The sequence below is a fragment of the Procambarus clarkii genome, chromosome 51 (assembly GCF_040958095.1).
Source record: "Procambarus clarkii isolate CNS0578487 chromosome 51, FALCON_Pclarkii_2.0, whole genome shotgun sequence".
NCBI lineage: Eukaryota > Metazoa > Arthropoda > Malacostraca > Decapoda > Cambaridae > Procambarus > Procambarus clarkii.
This window is the reverse complement of record NC_091200.1, coordinates 15,283,357-15,293,547: the sequence shown is the minus strand read 5'-3', so window position 1 is coordinate 15,293,547 and position 10,191 is coordinate 15,283,357. Positions and strand designations below refer to the sequence as shown.

General features: G+C 40.0%; 1 non-coding gene across 1 annotated transcript; it reads right to left on the bottom strand.

Annotated features, from left to right (window-relative positions):
• Window positions 1–9,436: 9,436 nt before the first annotated feature.
• LOC138351990 (U6 spliceosomal RNA) lies at window positions 9,437–9,542 on the bottom strand. Its single transcript, XR_011222676.1, has one exon. It is a non-coding gene; the product is annotated as a U6 spliceosomal RNA (small nuclear RNA).
• Between the last annotated feature and the right edge of the window lie 649 nt (window positions 9,543–10,191).

The window sequence follows — 10,191 nt, the reverse complement described above, 5'->3', positions numbered from 1 at the left end:
CCCGATACCGTGGTTTACCAAAGGAAAATAACAGGAGACGGTGTCAGCCTGTTAGGTGTGGAAAAACTCCACGAACTCAGTCTTTGAACTCTTTTTACAACGATATTTTTTTGGTCGGTCTGTTACCAAGAGGACACAATAATTGTTGGAAATTTATGTGAGAGCCGCCGCGAAGGCGAAAATTGTGGTGAGGCTTTTTAGGTGATATTTTTGACTAACGAACTTTTTTAATGGTTCAAGGCGAGTGATTACATTTATAATATTTATGTGTTCAACGCCATAATGGCGTTAAACAGAAAATGGTTGTTTTGTTGATGTATTGGCTTGACGAAATCATTTTAATGAAATATTACGATAATATCGTTGATTTTACGTATACTGTGATGAAAATACAATAACACGTACAACTGCTAAGGGATCCTGGTTATAAATTTTATTTATATTTACAAGAGTTCTTACATTCTTGTACAGCCACTAGCAAGCCTAGCGTTTCGGGCAAGTCTCGCGCGAGGCCAGACTTGCCCAAGGGGCATTTCGGCCGCGGGCAAAATCATTTTGTTTTTAATGTCCTTATTATTATTATTATTATTATTTATTTAAAACAACAGACCAAGAAAATATATTTTTGCATATAGGAGAACTCTTTAAATACAACTTGCCACACCACATAAACTAACAGGATACACTCACACTAACTAAATACACTACCAGGTTAAAACTAACCATATACACTAACAGAATACACTTACACCATAGCCTAACAACGTACACTCATCATATCACTAACAGGCTATACACTTACTGCATACACTAACGAGATACACTCACCACATACTCCAACAGGATACACTCATCACATGTATTAACAGGAAATACACACCACAACGGTTGATGCCTGCGCGGACTCCTCCGTTGAGTCACTGTTTGCTGGTTCGCACAATAAGAAATAAAACAATTATTATTATTATTATTCTGTTATTATTATCATTGAGAAATTCCACAGGAGCCGTGATGTGGATTCGAACTTATGCTCTGGATATGTTGTTGTTGTTTTAGATTCAGTTACCCGGAATAAAAATTTTCATGTAGCACGGGATATGGTGAACCCGTAACTCTCAGGATATTATTACTATTAGTAGTAGGAGTAGTAGAAGTTGTATTATTTAAGTCAGGTGAAGACAGGTTTCCTGGGAATAGTCAGCATGAGCCGTTGTTTCCTCTGAGAGCTTCCGGTTGGTCTGTGTGGGTGAGATTCACCTAGTTGTATTCACCTAGTTGTATTCACCTAGTTGTATTCACCTAGTTGTATTCACCTAGTTGTATTCACCTAGTTGTATTCACCTAGTTGTATTCACCTAGTTGTATTCACCTAGTTGTATTCACCTAGTTGTATTCACCTAGTTGTATTCACCTAGTTGTATTCACCTAGTTGTATTCACCTAGTTGTATTCACCTAGTTGTGCTTGCGGGGGTTGAGCTCTGCTCTATCGTCTCGCCTCTCAACTGTCAATCAATCAACTGTTACTAACTACTATTTTTATTTTTTTACACACACACACACACACACACACACACACACACACACACACACACACACACACACACACACACACACACACACACACACACACACCATAACAGCAGCCCGTAACAGCTGTCTAACTCCCAAGTACCTGTTTACTGCTAGGTAACAGGGGTGTCAGGGTGAAAGAATCTTTGCCCATTTTTGTTTCTATCACCGGGGATCGAATCCGGACCCAAGGATAACGAGTCCAGAGCGCTGTCCACTCAACTATCAGGCCCCTGTGCGTGGTGGTGGTGTGTGTGTGTGGCGGTGGTGTACTCACCTATTTGTGCTTACAGGGGTTGAGCTTTGGCTCTTTGGTCCCGCCTCTCAACTGGTGTACAGGTTCCTGGGCCTACTGGGCTCTATCATATCTACATTTAAAACTGTGTATGGAGTCAGCCTCCACCACATCACTGCCTAATGCATTCCATCTGTTAACTACTCTGACACTGAAAAAGTTCTTTCTAACGTCCCTGTGGCTCTTGTGGGTGCTCAGTTTCCACCTGTGTCCCCTTGTTCACGTACTATCAGTGTTGAATAGTTTATCCTTGTCTACCCGGTCGATTTCCCTGAGGATTTTGTAGGTAGTGATCATGTCTCCCCTTACTCTTCTGTCTTCCAGTGTCGTAAGGTGCTTTTCCCTCAGCCTTTCCTCGTAATTCATGCCTCTTAGTTCTGGGACTTACCTAGTGGCATACCTTTGAACTTTTTCCAGCTTCGTCTTGTGCTTGACAAGGTACGGGCTCCATGCTGGGGCCGCATACTCCAGGATTGGTCTTACATATGTGGTGTACAAGATTCTGAATGATTCCTTACACAGGTTCCTGAACGCTGTTCTGATGTTAGCCAGCCTCGCATATGCCGCAGACGTTATTCTTTTTATGTGGGCTTCAGGAGACAGGTTTGGTGTGATATCAACTCCTAGATCTTTCTCTCTGTCCGTTTCATGAAGTACTTCATCTCCTATTCTGTATCCTGTGTCTGCCCTCCTGTTTCCATCGCCTAGTTTCATTACTTTGCATTTACTCGGGTTGAACTTTAACAGCCATTTGTTGGACCATTCACTCAGTCTGTCTAGGTCATCTTGTAGCCTCCTACTATCATCCTCTGTTTCAGTCCTCCTCATAATTTTTGCATCGTCGGCAAACATTGAGAGAAAAGAGTCTATACCCTCTGGGAGATCATTTACATATATCAAAAACAGTATAGGTCCAAGGACTGACCCCTGCGGGACTCCACTCGTAACGTCTCGCCAATCTGAGACCTCACCCCTCACATTGACTCGTTGTCTACTGTTGCTTAGGTACTCCTTTATCCAGTGGAGTACCTTCCCTTTCACTCCAGCCTGCATCCTCCAGCTTTTTCACTAGCCTCTTGTGTGGTACTGTATCAAAGGCTTTCAGGCAATCCAAAAATATGCAGTCTGCCCACCCTTCTCTTTCTTGCCTGATTTTTGTTGCCTGGTCGTATAATTCAACTAATCCTGTGAGGCAGGACTTGCCATCCCTGAACCCATGTTGATGCTATGTACGTCCGAGGTAACATTGTATGACAAAGTAGTCGCTGCGAAGAGAGTTATGAACACCTGAAGAAATTAGACGTAGCAAAATCAGTAGCTCCAGACTTAACATTACCATGGATGTTGAAGGAGGTTGCTGAACCCCCTTATCACCACCATGGAAACTTTTCAATAAAACACTTGAAACTGGAAACCTCCCAGAATAATAAAAAAAATACAAACGTAGTCCTATTATTTAAAAAAATGGGACAAACAGGATATCATTGATAAGCATTAATTGTAAAGTGATGGAAAAATTAATCAGGTTGAGAGTAATTGAACAACCAGTGGTAATTCAGTGTGTGGTGGTGATGATATTGTATGAGGATGATGGTGACAATGTCTGGTAGTGGTAGTAGTGTGTGTGGCGATGGTGACAGCGTATGGTGGTAGTGGTGGTAACACTGAGATTGTGGTGATGCTTAAATTACAGTGTGTGATGGTGAAAGTGAACAATCATGGCTGCTAGACGTGTAATTGTCCGTATGGCACTCATCTGGGCCTCTTAACCTGCGCCTCTCATGAGTAGGGAACACGTTGTTTAGGTGCTGTCTTGCGGTGATACAGTGCCAGTGTCCAGTTGTGGGCAGTGTCCAGTTGTGGGCAGTGTCCAGTTGTGGGCAGTGTCCAGTTATGGGCAGTGTCCAGTTGTGGGCAGTTCCAGTTGTGGGCAGTGTCCCGCTGTGGGCAGTGTCCCGCTGCGGGCAGTGTCCCGCTGCGGGCAGTGTCCCGCTGCGGGCAGTGTCCCACTGCGGGCAGTGTCCCGCTGTGGGCAGTGTCCCGCTGCGGGCAGTGTCCAGCTGTTGGTGATACTGTGGGCAGTGTCCAGCTGTTGGTAGCACTGCGGGCAGTGTCCAGCTGTTGGTAGTACTGTGGGCAGTGTCCAGCTGTTGGTAGTACTGTGGACAGTGTCCAGCTGTTGGTAGCACTCCGGGCAGTGTCCAGCTGTTGGTAGTACTGTGGACAGTGTCCAGCTGTTGGTAGTACTGTGGACAGTGTCCAGCTGTTGATAGTACTGTGGGCAGTGTCCAGCTGTTGGTAGTACTGTGGGCAGTGTCCAGCTGTTGGTAGCACTGTGGGCAGTGTCCAGCTGTGGGCAGTGTCCCGCTGCGGGCAGTGTCCAGCTGTTGGTGATACTGTGGGCAGTGTCCAGCTGTTGGTAGCACTGCGGGCAGTGTCCAGCTGTTGGTAGTACTGTGGGCAGTGTCCAGCTGTTGGTAGTACTGTGGGCAGTGTCCAGCTGTTGGTAGTACTGTGGGCAGTGTCCAGCTGTTGGTAGCACTGTGGGCAGTGTCCAGCTGTTGGTAGTACTGTGGGCAGTGTCCAGCTGTTGGTAGTACTGTGGGCAGTGTCCAGCTGTTGGTAGCACTGTGGGCAGTGTCCAGCTGTTGGTAGCACTGGGGGCAGTGTCCAGTGTCACGTGTGCCGTCCATTTTTCTCCCACTGGTAAGAATCATTATCATTCCTAAATACACTTACGATGATTCCATGCTTAGTTTTCTTGTATAGTGTCTGCGAAAGTGGGAACATCACACTCCGTTTTCTATCATAACGGACGGCGGACGCCGTTGCTCAACCCGTCCTCGACTCAAGTCCAGCGGTCTGGACCGTTTTCGATATTTCCGATATTTTGAAAACTGCAGGGGGGGTTCGGGTAAAATTTGACCCTTCGCCGTTTTCAGTAATTGGCATATTTTCGGTATAAAAAGTCGTAATTTGAAACTGAAAATAGGTCCAGAGAGCCAGAATTCGGCTCAAAAATGACGCTCAGGAGTCAAATTTCCGACATTTCAGATATTTGGAAAACTGCAGGGGGATTTGGGTAAAATTTGACCCTTCGCCGTTTTCAGTAATTAGCATATTTTCGGTATAAAAAGTCGTAATTTGAAACTGAAAATAGGTGCAGAGAGTCAGAATTTAGCTCAAAAATGACTCTCAGGAGTCAAATTTCCAACATTTCAGATATTTTGAAAACTGCAGGGGGTTTGGGTAAAATTTGATCCATCGCCGTTTTCAGTAATTGGCATATTTTCGGTATAAAAAGTCGTAATTTGAAACTGAAAATGGGTGCAGAGAGTCAGCATTCGGCTCCAAAATGACGCACAGGAGTCAAATTTCTGAGTTTACAGATATTTTGAAAATTACAGGGGGGTTTGGGTAAAATTTGACCCATCGCCGTTTTCAGTAATTACCATATTTCCGGTATAACAAGGCGTAATTTTAAACTCTAAATATGTGCAGTGAGCCAGAATTCTGCTAAAAAATAACGCTCATGAGTCAGATTTCCGATATTTCCTATATTTTGAAAACTGTAGAGGGGTTTGGGTAAAATTTGACCCATCGTCGTTTTCACTAATTTATCATATTTTCGGTATAGTAAGTCGTAATTTGCAACTCCAAATATATGCAGTGAGGCAGAATTCGACTCATAAATAACGCTCATGGCCCACCTTCAACAAGAGATGGCTGATAAGTCGATTCAGAAAGTTACAGGAAGTGGAACTCTTACACTGCAACCAGCTCATTAGGTAAAGGTTGGTTGGGAATTTGGCATTCCTACATCTCTATGGAAAATTACTCTGAAGGACTTTGTGATCAGAGTTGCAACCAATACCTCATTAGAGGTGAAATACATACGACTGATAGTTCATCTCAACACTGTTAAGGTATCTGCAATCCTCTTGAACACCACTCTGCTTTCTGTGAGCCATAACTCGCTCTTAACCAGTAGATATATATATATTTGCCATACAGCATTTAATTTTGGCTAGAATATCATTTTTAGTATATTATAGTGTTGTTTTTAAATTCCTGGTTTCCTGCATCTCCAACAACTGAAAATGAGGAATTAAGGGCCAATTTTAAACACTAGCGATAGTCTGACCAGAAAGTAAGGTTGAATGAAAATTTTCAAGAATGAAATTACCAAACTCTGACGACTCATGCACATTTGAAAGCAATGACTACTGCTAAAGTTTCTACCTAAAGCATGTTATCAATGCAAAAAGTTCATGAATATTGCCAGACATAAAGAATTATATATAAAGGATATACTTGCCTACGAGTTGATTCCAAGAAACGAACTGATCATTTGGTGATGCTCCTACAAGATTAGTTAAGTATACACTTGTTCGTAAACTTGAAGCAAAACATACTGCATAGAAATGCAACACATGGCATCTCTGGAGAATTATGACAAAGTTATTTCAAATCTTAAGCAGTGTAATTTGTTTCTATTATGCTTGAGTTATATATGGTCTTTGATATTTACATGGAACTTTCTATTAGGAATTCTGACCAACTAACTTCTCAGAGCTTCAGACACTGGAAGTACTGTACAGTATAGAAATGTTTCTGCATGGGCTCTAAGCTGCTACTTGGCTTACTATAGTGTTGAGCTGACACACTGATTCCAATGTACCAATTCCGGTTCAGAGAGACAAGTTCTTACCATAAAACAAAGCCGACTTGCTCATTAACTAGCATGTTTATAGGCTATTCAGTTAAATGTTTAAAGTTATTGCAAGTGGAATTGTAGTAAATTATATTATTCCTGCAGAGCAGCATTCAAATACTGAGCTTAAAATAACTGAAGAGCTCACTGGTTCAGTAGAGGAAACTCATGACCAATGACTAGTATTTTTGGACATTCCAGGTACAAAATTTGGCAAAGTCAAATGTTCGGTTAACTGAACTAGAGGCGAGCCCTATATGATTCACATTATCAAGCGCCGACAGTATTTGCCCATGCAAGTGCAAACATCCCCTCCCCCTCATGTCCTGGCTTGGACACTCATTCAAACAAAACTGCAGCTATGTGGGCGACGTTAAACTAACACGCAATACATAGGTTAATTATACGTCGTCCCTTTGGATAAGAGGATACTTTAGAGAAACTTTACAGACTACACTTGCACATCATCAAGATTTGGCGAGTTTAATCCCTCTTGCTGCTTAAAGAAGGGAATATTTTAATTAATTATATACATATGTACCAAGTAAATTGTGTGGCACATATAGGCTCTGTGAGTCAAAACAATATACAGCATATTTCATTTTATTATCAATAATATTTCAGGTATTTTTAAGGGCATTACAGTTTTATAGGAAAATTTAGAAAAGAGGAAGCCTAAGTGAACATCTTTGATGGAGGCAATTTCTCAGATTTATTAATTTATAGACTGTGCTCTTCAAGTAAAATAGCTTGAGCAACAAAAAAATATACTGTACAATTTCAGTTGTATCGAGTTAGATGACAATCATTATCTAAAAAAAAAAAAAATTACGAAAGTTCTTACATATACATCTAGATTATAGTTAGTCTATCATGCAATGCATAATTCATTAGCTTAAATGTTTAACAAGAAACATGAAATAATATGAAAACGTTTGCTATTAAGCAATACCCTTCATTCCCCCATGCCATAGATGCACATTTTGAGCATTGTATACAGACTGGTAATGCGCACACAACAACAACGATCATTTTCCAAAATTATAATATGGAGCAAAGTTAGCAAAGCCCCAAAGAATATAGTCCATCAAATTTTGAGGCAATTCCATATGCAAGTTATATTGTTTGCTATTAAAAATACATTTTTCTTGTAAATACATCATGCTCAAGAGTGCATTTAAACATTTAGACAGTGCTTTGGGCAGGTCTGCTATCTAATGTTAATGGGAAAGACCATATAAAATTATATTATCTACTCTTTGAAGTTTACAGCAGTAAGTGAAAATCACAGGTAAAATTAAACTGTAGCCACACTAACATTCTTGTACACCATTATGATCAATAACAAATATTGTTTTACTTAGAATGAGAGATGGGGATGACTAGGAGACTTGCACATTGGACACTCGGTAGTCTTCAGTGTCTAACTTAAAACAAGACTAGACTAACTTAAAACAATATAACAGCAAGAACTACATAATGTGCAAAGGAAATAATATAATAAAAGTTAAATATTTCATATAACAATCAAATGTTAAATATTTAATAAAACTACTTAAAATGTTAGGAGGATCATTGAGCTCAGCTGGTAATTTTTTGTTGGTTTTCACATTAAATATGATAAAATCACATTAATTACAGGGATGTGCACAGCATCCTTGAAAACTATGGGTTGAGAATTCTAGCTTATTGGGTAAAATGTGTCCCCAGTAGAAATATAATTTACCAGTGTACCATTATAAAACTGTCACCAGAATACATAATCATCTTGAATTGAGGTGTTATCATACAAAGCAAGGTACAGTACTATATTTCCATTGTATAAAGTTAAAAATTTATACATAAAATCACAAACACGAAACCTGTTTATGGAAAAATTAAACTTGTAAATAATCTCTGACAAGGAATAACAAGCTTATGAGCAAAAAAGAATTATGCATGTGCAGGATAAAAACAAAAGAAGAGACTGTTGAAGCTAAAATAATACAAGTCACAAAGTACTGCAGAGGAACATTAACTGTTGAAAATCATAGTATCAATGGAAGTAAGAAAATCCAGTGAACCTTTGGCCACCAGGAAGAAGTCATGGAAGAGCCTTTAGAGTCAGAGGGACACGGCAATCCCAGGAGACTTCACCTTGGAAGACAGACATATATTATTATTCCATGCCAATTCAGTCATCATATAGCACCATTACGTGATCTGTCATTTTCACATTATAAACTCTTGAATTTTGCTGGCCTCATTTTTACATTTCTAAAATTGTGTGTGTGTGTTTCTCAGTTCTTTTATTCCTTTCAGTAATTGTATGCATCCCAATTTCAACTTTTACGTAATGAATGCCCCTCTTAAAATTTTGTAACATCTTTTTTTTTAAGAAATTAAAAGTGCAATCAGCATAAATTAGAAACATTGATAACTTTGAAGAAAAGCTGCAAGTATCTAATTAACTTTAAAAATTGTTCTTACATTAATAACTTTAGTGTAATATTAGACATCTCAAAGTTTGTAATCTGTAGTAGCTAACCAACTATCCCTTCAACAGTTATGGATAGAATTATGAATGTCTCATCTTCAATTTCTGGAAGAAGGCACAATCGACAAATGATGCAAGCAAACCCCCAGCTCGCCAGCAAAGGAGTGAGAGCAGTGAAAGAACAAAGAGGGGAACTTTGTCAACACAAAGAGGGGAACTCTAGTAAGACTACAGGAGAATGCCTCAAAAACCAACCATGAAGTTGTTGCAGCAGCAGGAAATGTGCTAGAAAACCAGTCAACACCCCAGCAAGAAGGCAAGTAGAGAGATGGCTGATACCACAGCAAACAGATGCATCCAAAGGCTTCCCACTAGGTGCCCAGAGATATGGAACACTACACGGAGTCATGTAACATTCTTGCACAGTGAACAATGCTAATCCTCTGTATTGTTACAATTTTAGTACTGTACATATACTGCTGAAGCAAATACTAATGAAAAGGGCAGTGTCAACCCCTAAAGTGGGAAAAAGCAGCAAGAGGAGGACTAATGTGCCACCAGAATATGAGCTAGCAGCAAACACACAGCATCCTTGTGCTCGAGGATGGACTGATTCATCTTGGATTAAGCAATTAATGCAGATAACTGAGTCAAATAATCTTAACATGTCCAGAATTGCCATACAGGGAACAAAATAACACCACACTACTAACTGGTGACAGCCCCATGACAAAGCGTCCAGCAAATACTGAACCGGCACATGGAAGAGAGGGACTACTAAGCAGAGCATTTGACACCGTCAAGAATAACCGAGGCTGGGAGTGTGCAACCGTCAAATATAATCTTTCCAAAGAATACAGTATAATCTTTTGCTTGCTTAGTCACAATTATAATAGAGCCCAAGGTCTCCCAACATATCATTTGTAGTATTGTATGAATATTGTACATTACAATAACTCTAATGGCAGTTCTACTCCTCTCTAAGATCAGTACAGTAATTCAGTCTTCATCTATATACAGTAATAGAAAAATACTGTAATTACTGGTATGTTGAGAAACTGTAAATTAAGATTAAATAATAAACAAGGAATATTAGAAAAGTAAAGTTCATTATAATATATACAAAGGTGAAGAAA